Source organism: Berghia stephanieae, chromosome 4, assembly GCF_034508935.2.
Source record: "Berghia stephanieae isolate SIO BIC M18660-M18661 chromosome 4, UCSD_Bste_1.3, whole genome shotgun sequence".
Lineage (NCBI taxonomy): Eukaryota > Metazoa > Mollusca > Gastropoda > Nudibranchia > Aeolidiidae > Berghia > Berghia stephanieae.
Window position 1 is genome coordinate 62,464,734 of NC_088363.1, and position 15,000 is coordinate 62,479,733.

At 37.5% G+C, this 15,000-nt stretch overlaps 1 protein-coding gene across 6 annotated transcripts in view; it reads right to left on the bottom strand.

The window, feature by feature from the left end:
• Positions 1–15,000, bottom strand: part of LOC144970977 (uncharacterized) — a 75,230-nt gene that overhangs the window by 30,223 nt on the left and 30,007 nt on the right. The window contains exon 1 of one of the 6 annotated variants that reach the window (XM_078911213.1): positions 2,709–2,866. The exons of the other annotated variants lie outside the window; for them this stretch is intronic. The gene's annotated coding sequence lies outside the window, so the exon portion shown is untranslated. Of the gene's footprint in view, positions 1–2,708; positions 2,867–15,000 lie in introns of those variants that run through there. 6 annotated transcript variants of the gene reach the window in all.

The following is a 15,000-nucleotide window of genomic DNA, read 5'->3' on the forward strand; positions in this document are numbered from 1 at the left end:
AAATCGAAAAAAAAAATCAGTATCAATTAAATGGTTCATTAGGGAAATGATGGTATTATTTGTCTATCATCGTTGACTCAATTGCCAAATTAGTTCTATTCTTCAAACATAATCATCTTAAGAACCTAAAAATATTTTAAGAATTGTGACCAAGGAGAGAAGAAGAAAATGCCTAATTCAAATGAAGGCAAACTTATCCGACGTCGGTTTATCCAGAGTTCACTGTATACCCATTATATTTTTTTTTCACCATAAGGCAGGACAAACCGCGAATGCCCTTGAAGGTACAACATTCAATACCCCAAAAAATGTTACGAAAAATATTATTGATTCAAATTTGAAATCAATAGGGTTGCTTTTTTTCTTCTTCTTCTATCGATGTGGAAGGTGAAGGAAGAAACAACAAAAACCTTTTTGTCTCTTGGTGTTTTTAAATCTTTTAAAATGTTTTACTTTAACAAAGCTTTTTTTTATCATTCAAAATTCTTGGAGCGGGCAATATTATTGTATATTGTTATATAAATAAAAAGTTAGAACCTTTTGGAAAACATCGATTTTTTTTCAAAGGAAATGCTGTGTTAAGAGATAACAAAAACTGTTTGCATTCTTAAAACGCAAATGAGGAGATTCTTTATGCTTATTTTTAAATGCAAGGTTTACGTGTTTTGATTTTTGATATCTGGAAATGTTAGCTTCGACTCATCAGTGGTATGATGGTCTTTAGTCTTGTGACAAATGATATTGAACGCAGTCTGTGGCAAATTTGTAACAGTAATCACACAAAAAAAAAACACAAAAAAAACAACAACTTTGGCCACGGGTTGTGTCCATGTGCAAGGCACTTTATATTATTACGCCATTTGACTCAGGCGTCAATGAGCACCCATATAAAGGCAATTGTAAAGACTGTAAAAATGTTAGTACAAAAAAGGACACGTGAGTCACCGACTGTATGGAATTTTTTTTTTTTCTCTATGACAAACTGTCATGTTGTGCAGTGAATTGACTATGGTAAATTCATTGAGCTGCTCCATATAAATATTTAAATGAATCAAACTGTTATGTAGTAAAATGGTAGACTGTCTGATCGGTAATCAGGAGGTCTGAGTTTCGATTCCCAGTCGAGGAAGACTTATTTTTTCACTCTTTTTCAGGTCTTTATCTTATTGAACAGAAAGAAAGTATTTTTGCTAGTTTTACGACATGGACATGTTATGACATGTTTCTTTTGATGGCAGGCTTACATTACAGTTGAAGCCGTCCCCAATTAATCAACTATTTGAAGAATAGTTTTGTTGTGGTTATCCTAATTTACGATTGATTATTATTGAATTAAACACACAGAGGAGGTCAATGATTTAGATTTTGACTTCTCACTCAGACGAAACTTAGGGTCTGTTTTGTTCAAAAATGATATTGGAGTCAGTGTATACTTGACGTTTGAAATTGAATTTTAACTCTCTCCTTACCAGCCATTTTCAAGATTTTACCCAAGTCTTCAAACCCAACTAACACAAAAATATATTTTTTTATCACTCAAACACAATAGCAGTAATGTTCTTGCGATACATAATTTCTTTAGCCAAAACATGCTCTACAAGTACAAGAGAATTTTGAAAAAGAAAAGTGTTGGTTGTATCGTAACGAATGTGACGATTTTCCTATAGTTGGTAAGGAGAGGGTTAAGCCCGGCTCAGACTTGCCTACAGTTTTAAAATTCTAATTTTTAGGGGATGAAAATTATAGTTACTATAGTTAACTTTAAAAATCAACAATTTTCTCACACAAGGATTAAATAACACTTCAAAATCCTATAAATTATGTAGTCTGGCGTCACCTTTCATTTTCAAAAGGTTTTAATGACTTCGAAATGCTCATGAAGATCTGAAATTTGAGACGAAATTTCGTAATTATACGAATTTTTCGTAAAAGTAGGAAGGTCTGGTCAAACATATAAAATTTGTGTTAAAACAAATGTCTCCACAAAACAAGAAAGAGAAATACACGAAATAAAAACAACAACACAAAACTATCCCAAAAATCCGTCATCCTCGAACAAGGATCGAACCTCAGACCTCCTGTTTATCGGAAACCTCCGTGGCTTCCATTGATTCTGTCGTACTCTGATTATGAACCAGTGCCAGGCATAGCAAGAAAGAAAAATACAAGAAAAAACTATCCAAAAAAATTAAGTCTTTCTCAACTGGGGATCGAACCTCAGACATCATGATTATCGGTCCGACGTGCTACCATTACACCACAGAGAAACCTCCATGGCTTCCACTAATTCTGTCTTACTCTGAAAACAAAGCAAAACACGTAGTTGAAAAAATTTGGACAGAAAACTCGTCCTTCAAATAGCGATCGATTAAAATGACCCTCATCTTATCAAAAACTCTCAATCCGTGGACTCCGTTAAGTCCCAGGTTTAAATTTGTTATCAAGACGAGGGTCATTTTAGTCGATAGAAAATGACCCTCATCTTGGTCAAAATTCTCGAACTGGGACTTCACCAGATGACTTGGCAAGATAATGGCATTTTAATCAATCTATATTTGAAGGACGAGTTTTCTGGCCCAAATTTTTTTAATGTGTTTGATTTTTTCCCCAGAGTAGCGCAGAAGCTTCGGTCAACACATATGACGATTGCATTTGAACCAAAAGAGCATTTCCTCATTTAACATCAACACAAACATATATTTATTTACCTAAACCATTCTAGACATAATCCAACGAGAATTTTTCCACATTACTTCCCACATTGTAATTATTATTCAAGAACTGAAAAGTTGGAAATCCAACGCGATGCCGTGCCTATTATAAAAAGCAACAGCAGCTGTAGTCAGCCATTATTGACAGGACAAACAAAGAGTAAATAAAAAGTGACCAAAACACGGGGGGATTAGTGGGTAATACTCAGATTTTCCTATTGTCGTGTCTTGTATAGAGTCTTGTAGTAAGGCAGGGCGTTCCTTGTTCCACTACGACGGTTTTATAAGGTGCAATACGTCGGCCAGATCAGTTACGCATCACTAGCTAAATTTTGCATGGACATGAATCTGACCACTGCGTATAATAAATGTGTCGTGCTCCGTCGAAACGCGCTAATTGCTGGAAAAAAAAATCGAATCCCTGAAGTGAGTGCAAATGTACTGTTGTAGCAACTACGGGATGACTAAAAGCGTCACTGACGTGCGCAAATGCCTAAACTGGTCACCAGTTGTGAAAGACGCACAATCCAAAAAGCCAAAGTTGTCTTTTAAGGCCAATCAGGGAACTGACAACGATTCCAATAGGATTCAATAGTCTGATGTCACGTCCGCCCAGCAACGAGCAGCTTGGTTCTAAACAAAGAAAATCGATACTTTATATTCTTCATTCTGGTTAGAACTTTTTCACATGTCATGTGATCAGAATGTATAGAAGTCAAAACATAATCAGATCTATACTGTTTTTATCCTCTGGATACACTTTTATGTTCGCCGGAGAAGTGTTTCATAAGGGCGTCGGCCATTGTTCCGATAGTTTAGAACCAGTTACTAAGTTACCGTGCGTCATTATGAGGAAGTGACGTCACGACTACTGAAGCCTATTGATATCCTTATTCCGAAACAAAGAAAACTGCACTCATACCAGACCTCACAGTCACGAGTTAATGGTTATCTCAACTTGTTTTTCCCAAGCAACATTCAAATAATATGGAATTCCTAACCCGAAAATAGAAGCATTAATAGACAAATGGGATTCGCCCAAAAAACAAAATAAAATCATAATGAAAGCTTGGGCATGTCTATCTGTCCTCACCACACGCACAATCGCAATTATCTTTGGCTGTACGGAGTTGCGACTTGTATGATTGAAGTTGAAAAAATCAATTATACCCGAGTAAAATGTTTAAATATTTAAAACATTTTAATCAGGGAAAAAGTTATAGATATTTCAGTACACCAAACCCCCATTATTATATATTTTACACACACACACACACACACACACACACACACACACACAGAGAGAGAGAGAGAGAGAGAGAGAGAGAGAGAGAGAGAGAGAGAGGGGGGGGTAGATAAAAATATCCTTAACAATGCGAACTTACTCTTGGGCTGTTAACGGCCAGGTACTCATTTTACACCTCAGTACGGTGAGAGAATGTGAGTAAAGAGCCTTTTCCAAGGACTTAACTATGTGCCGAGCGAGGCTCGAACCCAGGACCTTTCGATCCGAAAGCGAGTGTCATACCACAAGACCACCTAGCCGCACAAATAGATATAGAAATAGATGTTAGATTCACAAAAATAAAGTTAATGAAATGAAGAAGGAGTCATGATAATATTATTATGCTTAACGAGTGTAATTAATTCTCAAGATCGCACGTGACTATTTCCACTCCATTGATTGGTGGATACGAAATTAATTCCTTAAGATCCTTAATAAGGCGTCACTGAACGTCAACACCTAATACGCGTGTTGAAATCTATAAATAGTAACAGTGCTACTGTGGAATTTTGATCATTGTGAAATGTTGGACACATTCACTAACTATTCTACCAAGTTGTCGGAACAAGAGAGAAAAAAAGAACAAGAGCTTGATACGTGTGCAACACATGCGTTCAATGAAATAAAGTTGTTATCTGAGTTCTCAAATAACAACGAAGACAACACAAAAACAATGATAATGATATTAATTATTTTTGAAAAATTAATAATAATAATAATAATAATAATGATGATGATGATGATGATGATGATGATGATGATGATCATATTGTTAGTGGTTGTGGTGATGGTAGTGTTGGTGGCGGCGGTGATGATGGTGGTGGTTGCTACGCTGACAATGATGATGATGATGATGATGATGATGATGATGATGATGCAGCTGATGATGATGATAATGATGATGATGATGATGATGATGATGATGATGATGACGACGACGATGATTAAAAAGTGACAATTGTACAATCTATTACGTCGTTATCAATATATCTAACAAATAACATGCATGAAATGATCAATATGTGACCCACCGTCTAATAACGGTAATAAGTCATGACGAATTGGATCCCAAAAGCGTATTTAGAACTTAAACGATAAGAAATACAGACTTCAAGGATATATATATATATATATATATATATATATATATATATATATATATATATATATATATATATATAAATATACATTTGCGATTGAAGAAATTGTATTGTTTTACCACAATAATGAATGGAAACTAACCCCAAGATTCATATTCCTGTCTCTGAATTGCATTTCCAGAACGTAGTTCACCAAGACACAATACACCTTTGAGATGGTTGGTCACATGTATGTTTGTTTGATTTTAAGTCCATCATAGTAGGGACATTAAAATGAAATATTTCCTGGGCATTAGAAGTTCGACGACAACGATGAGTCAGTTAAAAGAATTTTTAAATTATTTTTCCTATTCGCTAATATGCATTCTACGAACTACGAGTATTAAGTGCATGGCAGAACTGTGTACAAGCATTCTATTCAAGTCTTTAGATTGAGAATGATTACTGAGTTTACCATGTTACAGACCCAGAGACAGAAGAAATACACTTACATGCTTCTAGCTTACTACAAAACAAAAAACCCAACCCCCCCCCCCCCCCTCCCCTCAAAAAAACTCCAAAACAAAACAAACAAACAAACAAACAAAAACAAACAAACAAACAAAAAAAAAACAACAACAAACAAAAAAAAAAACTAAAAAAACAACAATACAAAACAAGCAAAAAAACAAACAAATCAATATCTAGTAATTATGTAAACACATAAGAGAAAGAAGAGATTTCAGAAAAAATAATCTATTACAAACCGCAATTAAAAGAGAAAAAAATTGCTTCTCGCTGTTTCCCTTTTGACAAAAGATCCCAGTAGTGGCCATGCCAAAACCAACCGGCATCATTTCAAGGAAAGACAAAAAATCACTTAAATTATCCGTCACAGCCAGAAGGGCCGATAAATTCTGTCTTTATCTTGGTTCAATAGCAATTGCTTGCTACCCCCTTGAAAAGCACGCAAGCGCAAAGTACTTCCCGATTACTGCAAGATACACAAGGGAGTCAGAACAAATTTCGACTCCATCTGGGATCGATTTCGGTCCCTTTGCGTGTGAATCGATAACATGATTCTAAATCTGAGATCAGGACCCCTAAAAAGTCACATATACAGGAAACAAGATCTTTTAAGGCAGATAGAGCAGGCATCGTAAGTGACCGCTTTGGCTTACATTTAGAAGTCAATAACACCTACTGGATGTATGAATGAAAGTTATAGCCTACTTCTTTCTGGAAGAATAAACGATACATTGTTAAACAGGTAACTGCCATACTCTGGAAAAACAACTCAAAAAAAAATCAAACTCATATTAAAAAAATTGACAAGAAAACTCGTCCTTCAAATATCGATCGATTTAAATGACCCTCATCTTTGCAAATACTCTCAAACCTAGGACTTCACAGAAATATTTGCTAGCTTCTCCTCTCCATTTCTCTACCTATGTTCTACACCAACATCTCGAACTCGCGGACAATCTAACTGATTAAAATTGTGACCTATTGCTTCAAAACAGATGCCTGTTGGGACACTCTGAAACCAACGCAAACTATCATCCATTACACAATGTTTATTCAAACCCATAATTGCGTCTGGTTATAAAACCTCCAAATATGTTTACGTTGGGTACCCATAATACCAACAAAAAAAGGAGATTTAATTTATGAAGTTAAAATGACCAAAAAATGTGAAATTTTAGTTTTTGTCAGATTCAGAAATTACATTAATTCTCCTCGATAAAACATGAAATGAGAAATTAGAGCGCGGGCACTGGTATAAGATAAAGATCGGATAAAAGTGTTAGTAGTGAAATGGTAGCAAGTCTGATCGGTAATCAGGAGGTCTGAGTTTCGATTCCCAGTGGAGGAAGACTTCTTTTTTTGTTGTGATTTTTTCCCACGTATTTTTCTTTCTTGCTTTTCTGGTACTGTTTCATTCACTCTTTTTCAGGTCTTTATCTTATTGAATAGAAAGAAAAGTATTTTTGCTAGTTTTACGACATGGATATTTCGTTGTCACTCTCATGATATTGGAGATAGTTTTAATGGTTGTTTCTTTGGATGGCAGGCTTACATTACAGTTGCAGCAGTCCATACAACTAATAAAATCGTTAAAATTCTCTTTCATCAACAATCGGTAAGGAATGTAGTAAATGTTTATGGCTTTACAAACAACATGAAAGTTTAACGACAAACCTGTCTGTCGATCTGTCTGTCTGTATATGTGCCTGTAATATATCCTTTATAATTTAACTTGACCCATTTAATGTTGGGATATCTATAACGACTTTTTATTTATATATGAATAAATCAGTCATCTATTCTTCTCCTATATAATGAGTTAAATGGTCAAGAATGCCATTTCTATTTATGTTTTTATTTAATTAACAACTATTGAATGTAATGTCTTAAGCTTTAATTTGCTTTCCAAGCCTGTTACATACAAATATACAATCACACACACACACACATACACGCGCCCGTATATATATATATATATATATATATATATATATATATATATATATATATATATATATATATATATATATTTACGCAGTTGCGTCTCTCTAATCCGGAACTCCACAATCCGGATTTCTCCATTGTCCAGAGATGTCCTCTGGAGACGGAATTTTTTCCTTGTACACTTTATGGACTGATTCCACTTTCCGAATTACACACACACACACACACACACACACACACACACATATATATATATATATATATATATATATATATATATATAATATATATATATATATATATCCAAAGCGAGGACAAGCGAGGACAGTCGAGCGAGGACAACGCGCGCAAAGACTTTACCCACAATGCTCAGTAGAGAGATTCCCCTATAGTTATTACAGTCGCTACGGTCTCCCTTGTTTTTGTAGAGGGTGATAATCTTGGCATCCCGCATATCCTGGGGCACCTTGCCTTCTCTCCAGCAAAGACACAGGAGTTTATGTAGTGGTTCCAAGAGGGCTGGCTTTCCACATTTTATGATTTCGGGTGGAACGCTGTCGTCACCGGGTGCTCTGCCACAGGCCAGAGCATCGATTGCTTTGCTGAGCTCCTCCATAATTGGTTCTGCGTCTAGTTCTTCCAGTACTGGCAGTTCTTCAATTGCGTCTAACGCTTTTTGGGTGACAGTGTTTTCTCTGGCGTAGAGTTCCAAGTAGTGCTCTACCCATCTACCCATCTGCTTGTCCTTGTCAGTGATGGCTTCCCTTGTCTTGGATTTAATAGGTGCCGTTTTCTTTGTAGATTTGCCTGTCGCCTGTTTGATGCCCTCATACATGGCCCTTATGTTGCCACTTTCAGACGCTTGCTGGATGTTGTCCGACAACTGAAGCCAGTAGTCATTGGCGCAACGTCGTGCTGTTTGCTGTGCTTTGCTGCGTGCAGCTCGCAGCGCCTGCAGGTTCCTCTGACTCGGTTTATGTTTATAGCTGACAAGTGCGCTGCGCTTGGCATCAATGACTGGCTCCATCTCAGTAATTCTGGCTTCAAACCAATCATTGCTCTTGCGCTCCTTTGCAAGGGAAATGCTATTTGCAGATGATGCAGCTCTATGCGCGCATACCGAGAAAGACCTTCAGCGGCTGATGGACAGGTTTTCCCACGCATGCAGGAAATTCGGGCTGACGATCAGCATCAAGAAAACAAATGTAATGTGTCAGGATGTCCCCTCTATACTAGCAATTTACATTGACAACGAGGAGCTAGAAGTCACTGATCACTTCACATACCTGGGCACAACCATCACCAGCAACCTCTCACTTGATGCAGAATTAGACAAGCGCATCGCCAAAGCACAACCGAGCAAGAGAGTGTGGACCAACAACCAACTCACTTTGAACACCAAACTCAGAGTATACCAGGCATGTGTACTCAGTAGCCTACTGTATGGCAGTGAATCCTGGACAACATATGCCAGACAGGAGAACCGCCTGGAAAACTTCCACATTCGCTGTCTACGACGAATTCTCGGCATCAGGTGGCAGGACAGACTCACTAACAATGCAGTGCTAGAAAGAGCTAACTCCCTCAGTATGCATCTCATGCTCTGCCAGCGACGTTTGCGATGGCTTGGTCGCGTACACAGGATGGACAATGGACGCATACCCAAAGACATCATGTACGGTGAACTAGCTTCTGGACGGCGACCAACTGGCCGTCCAGCTCTGCGCTTCTATGATGTCTGCAAACGAGACATGAAATTGACAGGCATCGACTCAAACACCTGGGAGTCGCTTGCTGACGACCGCAGCGGCTGGAGATATGCGGTGATGGAGGGAGTGAAGAGAGGTGAGGAGAGGAGAAAGACGAAGTTTAAGGAGAGGAGAGCAAGGAGGAAAGAGAGGCAGCAGATCCAAATACCAAACGCACAGTCAAACTATGTGTGCAACAACTGCGGTAGAGACTGCCATGCAAGGATTGGTCTGCTGAGTCACACCCGTCGTTGCTCTCAACAAGACTGATGAGACTAAAGCCATACAGGGCGCAAACCATCGTCTCTCGAGACGGAAGGATGCCGACTACTACTATATATACGCAGTTGCGTCTCTCTAATCCGGAACTCCACAATCCGGATTTCTCCATTGTCCAGAGATGTCCTCTGGAGACGGAATTTTTTCCTTGTTCACTTTATGGACTGATTCCACTTTCCGAATTACAGATATATATATATATATATATATATATATATATATAATATATATATATATATATATATATATTTATATCCAAAGCGAACACCTCCTTTCCCAGCATATTCTCCCGATCACAGAGCTTTTGCATTGGATATGGATATATATATATATATATATATATATATATATATATATATATATATATATATATATATATATCTGGAATTTCAAATTATCCCTCGCTTAATTATTCTTTATTATTATTATCATTATTATTTCTGAAAGATAGAAATAGAGAGAGAGAGAGAGAGAGAGAGAGAGAGAGAGAGAGAGAGAGAGAGAGAGAAAGAAAGAGAGAGAGAGAGAGAGAGAGAGAGAGAGAGAGAGAGAGAGAGAGAGAGAGAGAGAGAGAGCAATTTTCGTGAGAGCACAATATAATTTTCCTATTTTGGATAATGAAGTTTATCTTATCCGGAACTTACGACTCTCCGATGCGAAGGCAAGTGTTATATCACAAGACCACATAGCCGTATATATTTATTTATCAACCTATTTATTTGTCTAGTTTATAATATGACCAATAATAAATCCAATCCCAGCCCACTCCCTAATAAATTCTACGCTCAATCCAGATTTTCTCCTGCTGTACTTTGACAAAAGACATTTTAAACAAATTTTGGCCAGAACCCTTTCACTTCAAATATTGATCGATAAAGACGAATACTTGTTTGTTAAAATTCTCATAGAGTCTCAAATTAGACAAATCTGAACAGAAACCGCGGGTTTGAGACTTTACGAAAATTTTATGAAAGCGGAAAGGGCGGGAAGGGGGGGGGGGGTAATCATAGTAACTGAGTAATGATTTTAAAGTAGAAGTTTTCTGGCCAATTTGTTTGTCAATGTATTAGTGGACTTACCCACGATCTTCAATTCAAATTTGTTATCAGGAGATCAACAAAAAGGAATTCATCTCACAACGTCTTACATTTTATTTTGATATACGGTAACGGCGAATTTAACCAAATTGAGTTATTGATACATACTACCATACTGTATAATACGAAATTAAGAAATTAAGGAGCAGGTAGGCCTGCCAGTGTAAGATAAAGATCTAAAGAAGTGTGTATGAAAGGTACCAGACAAAGCAAGAAAGAAAAATTAAAAAAAAAACAAAAACAATAACAAAAACGAAAACACCCCCCCCCCCCCCCACAAAAAAACCCAACAAAAAAACAACAACAAAACAACAACAAAAAACAAAAACAAACAACACAAAAACAAAAACAAAACCCAAAACAACACCATCCCAAAAATTCAGTCCAGCCTAACCGAAGCCTTCAAAAAGTCATATCCTGAGATTGCCCAAAACAAATACGTCACAGTACAAGACAACCACCACCAAAAGAAAGTGAACATCGAGTTGTCATTTGTCGTGCTCAAGGTGATAATAAGTGGTTCAATTGGTTTTACCGTAGAATACTACTCACTGTTCATTTGAGGGGGGGGGAAGGGGGGGGGAGTCGTCATAGTGTATTGTGACCTTTTTTTAGGGGGGGGGGGAGGGGGGTGCCAGGACATCCGTTACCGAAGGCAACGACCGTTTGATTTCAAAAAGTTCGACACTTACTGAAAATTTCGTCATAATATAAGGCGACGATAACCAAAAAGAAAGTGAAAAGTCAGTTGTTTGTAGTGTTAAAGGCAACACATTGGTCGTAATATTTAATACAACTCAATGTCCACTTTGATTTGCTGGTTGCCGCCTTGTATTGTGTAAGAAAGCTACAGTCTGATTGATCTGTGTAATCACGAGACACTGGCCTGCTTGCTTCTACCGTAAAGATTGAGTAGAAAACGGTAGGGGCTGCCTGAAGTCTGTGATCGTGAAAATACTAACGAAAGAGTGAAAATGGAGAGGCTTCGTATTGGAACGATACAGACAATGGACGTTTCGGGTACGACCCCTTCATCAGCAGAACAATACACAAATTAAAGTGGAAAACAAATGAAATAAAAATATGCAAAATAACTCTGAAAGGTTTTTATCCGAAACGTCCATTGTCTGTATCGTTCCTATTCGAAGCCTCTCCATTTTCACTCTTTCGTTAGTACCATAAAGATTACGTCACACACACAATGTAGCAACAGTCACCAAAAGAGAGTGAAGTGCTTTGTATTTAACAACGGTCCAGTGTTCCAGATCTTATTGAAACAATTATTAACTTCCATTGTTCTTATTCATGAATATATATCTCAGTGTAAACTATAGACAGAATGAAGTTGACGTCACTCGGGTCTTTGGTATTGTTTTGTTTTTTGTCATCCACGTTTATGAATAATTCTCACTCAACTGTATGATCCAGACGATAAAAGTCCATGGTGACACAGAGTTTTGTGTGTTGCTCCCTTATACTTCCGGATGGCAATGTTGTGAGCTTTTAGCCAAGCGCATACTATTTCTTGCGGTCACCGCCATTTTCTGACATACAGTAATAAGAACAAGCTAGCTAGTCGTCCTTTTTTCACTTATAGCCCGACACTGACCAACAAATGACGTCAAAAGACAAGTCTTTGGCCGCAAAGGGCAACAAATCGTGAGTTGTATTCAAAATTTCAACCAGTGGTATCACTTGTTTCCTTGAGCTCTACAAACGACAAATCACTAGACCCTGCGCAAACCTAAAAATAACGTGAAACTGCAAGTCATAGAGGGTTCTAGTGTCAGGCTATATATGTTAATGATGGCGACGCTTCAACTCATAGCCAGACACTGACCAAAAATTACGTCATAATACATTGCGACCACGACCAAAAGAAAGTGAAAATTGATTTGTATTCAATATTTCAACCAATGGGATCATTTGTTCCATTGAGCAACAATAACGACAACTCTCTTTTCGCTTTCTTTGATGATCATCGCCTTGTATTGTGACTGATGTTTTGGGGCAGTTTTGGTGCATAGTTGAGTCCTTGGAAAAGCCTCTTTATTCACATTCTGTCACCGTACTCAGGTGTAAAATGAGTACCTGGTCGTTCACAGCGTTGTCTCTGTCGAAAAATAAAAGTAACATCGCCTAGCAGGCGTCATGTCTCGTTCTACGTGTTAGTGTTGCTGTTGGTCATGGCCCCTTTGTAAAGCGCTTTGAGCACGTTTAATGGATATTGCGTTATATACAAGTTTAAGTTCAAGTTCACGAAGGTTTCAGTTTAACAGCCCCATAACGATTTCGTGAGAAAGAACGATAACGTTGTTTTAAAAGAATCAAGAACAAAAAATATTGTGCAGTTACGATGTTTTGAACCAAAACAACATCCTCTGTCCAACCTACAATGAATGAATGGGGGAGGATATACACTCTCAAGTAAAGATTAAACTTTATCAAAGGAGATCGATATCCCGATAGCTCAGGTAAATAAAAGACGAGGGGTAATAGGGTAGGACCGCATTCTTCTCGAAGACTTAACAGATCCTAAAGGGCTTTGTGTGGTAGGCTGAGTTTATTTAGTTATTTATGCCCGCATAGCGTACATTGCGTCTAAGACTAGATAGATATATAGTTCTTACGTAGATAGGTAAAACCAAATCAAAGCACAGACTGGGTGAAAAAGTAATTGAACAAAAGGGATTTTATTGTTCAGGGGGAGGGATTGTGCTTTGTAAATAAGCTGGAACGGACAACAATGAGAACCAAAATAAATCATTATTACCAAAGGAATGACGGGGCAATGTACCGAAGAAAGTAGGGCTGATAAGTGGCGGAAGGGGAGGGCATTGGACGAGGGAATGCGAAACAAGGCATCAAGTTACAGAAAGGAAGTAAAAAAACAAAATCATTCTCCCCCGCAAAGAAAAAAAAAAACAAAAAAAAAAAAAAAAACAACCAAAAAAACCCCCAAAAAAAACAACAACAAAAAAAAAAAACAAAAAACAAAAACAAACACAAAACAACAAAAAAATACCCCCCCCCCCCGCATAAAAAAAAATCAAAAAAATAAAATAAAACCCCAACACAACAACGACAACAAAAAACCCCACAAAAAACGTACAAACCCAAATAAATAAATATATAAATAATGAATATATTACTCGAGCGTTTATATAGCGCAATATTCAGTAAACGAGCCCAAAGTGCTTTACAAAGGTATCCTGACCAATAGCAATACGTAACACAAAGAACGAGACATGACGCCTGTTAGGCGACAATACAATTTTTTTCCGACAATCATCCCTCTTAACGGCCAGGTCGCAAGTCAACAGCACCAATTAACACGTAAGACGGGGCATGACGCTTATGAGGTGATATTACATTTATTTTGTCGATAAAGACAACGTTATTAATAACCCGGTACTCGATTTACACCTTAGTGGGTGCAGTGAGAAAATGTGAGTAAAGACAAAAACCACGGATTCAACTTTGCAGGACTTGAACCAGGTACCAACCGGTCCAAAGGCGAGTGTACTATGACCACTAAGTGACAATGTAGAGATCAACTTAAATTCACATAACTGCCGTTCTCTGAAAAAAAAACGTATTAAAAATTTTGGCCGGAAAACTCGTCCTTCAAATAGCGATCGATTAAAATTTTTTAAAAACCAAAACCCTCATCTTGGCCAAAGCTCTCAAACCTGAGACTTCGCGAAGTCCCATATTTCAGAGTTTTTGTCAAGAAGAGAGTCATTTTAATCGATCGATATTTGGCCAAAATGTTAAATACTTGTTTTTTGTTTTTGTTTTTGTTTTTGTGCGGCTATGTGGTCTTGTGGTATGACACTCGCTATCGGATCGGGAGGTCCTGGGTCCGAGTCTCGCTCAGCGCGTAGTTGAGTCCGTGAAAAAGGCTCTTTACTCACCTTCTCTCACCGTATTCAGGTGTAAAATGAGTACCTGGCCGTTAGCAGCGTTGTCTCTGTCCCAAAAATTTATAATATCGCCTAACAGGCGTCATGTCCCACCTTCATGTTAAGTGTTGCTGTTGGCCAGGGACCCTTTGTAAAGCGCTTGGAGCACGTTTAGTGGATATTGCTCTATATAAACGCTCAATTTTTAAAATTTATTATTATTTTTTTTTCGATTTTTCATTTTTTTAAAAAAAATTTTAATCAGAGTGCGACAAAGAGTAGATGGATGCATAATAAAAGGCGTCAGCTATCAACGTTTGCGATTTTAAAAACACAGTAAATCATAATTGGCCTTGAATGCCAATCAAAGTCTTGTTTCCATTCAACATTGAGTAAACACCGTGGAGTGCCAATTAAGTACATT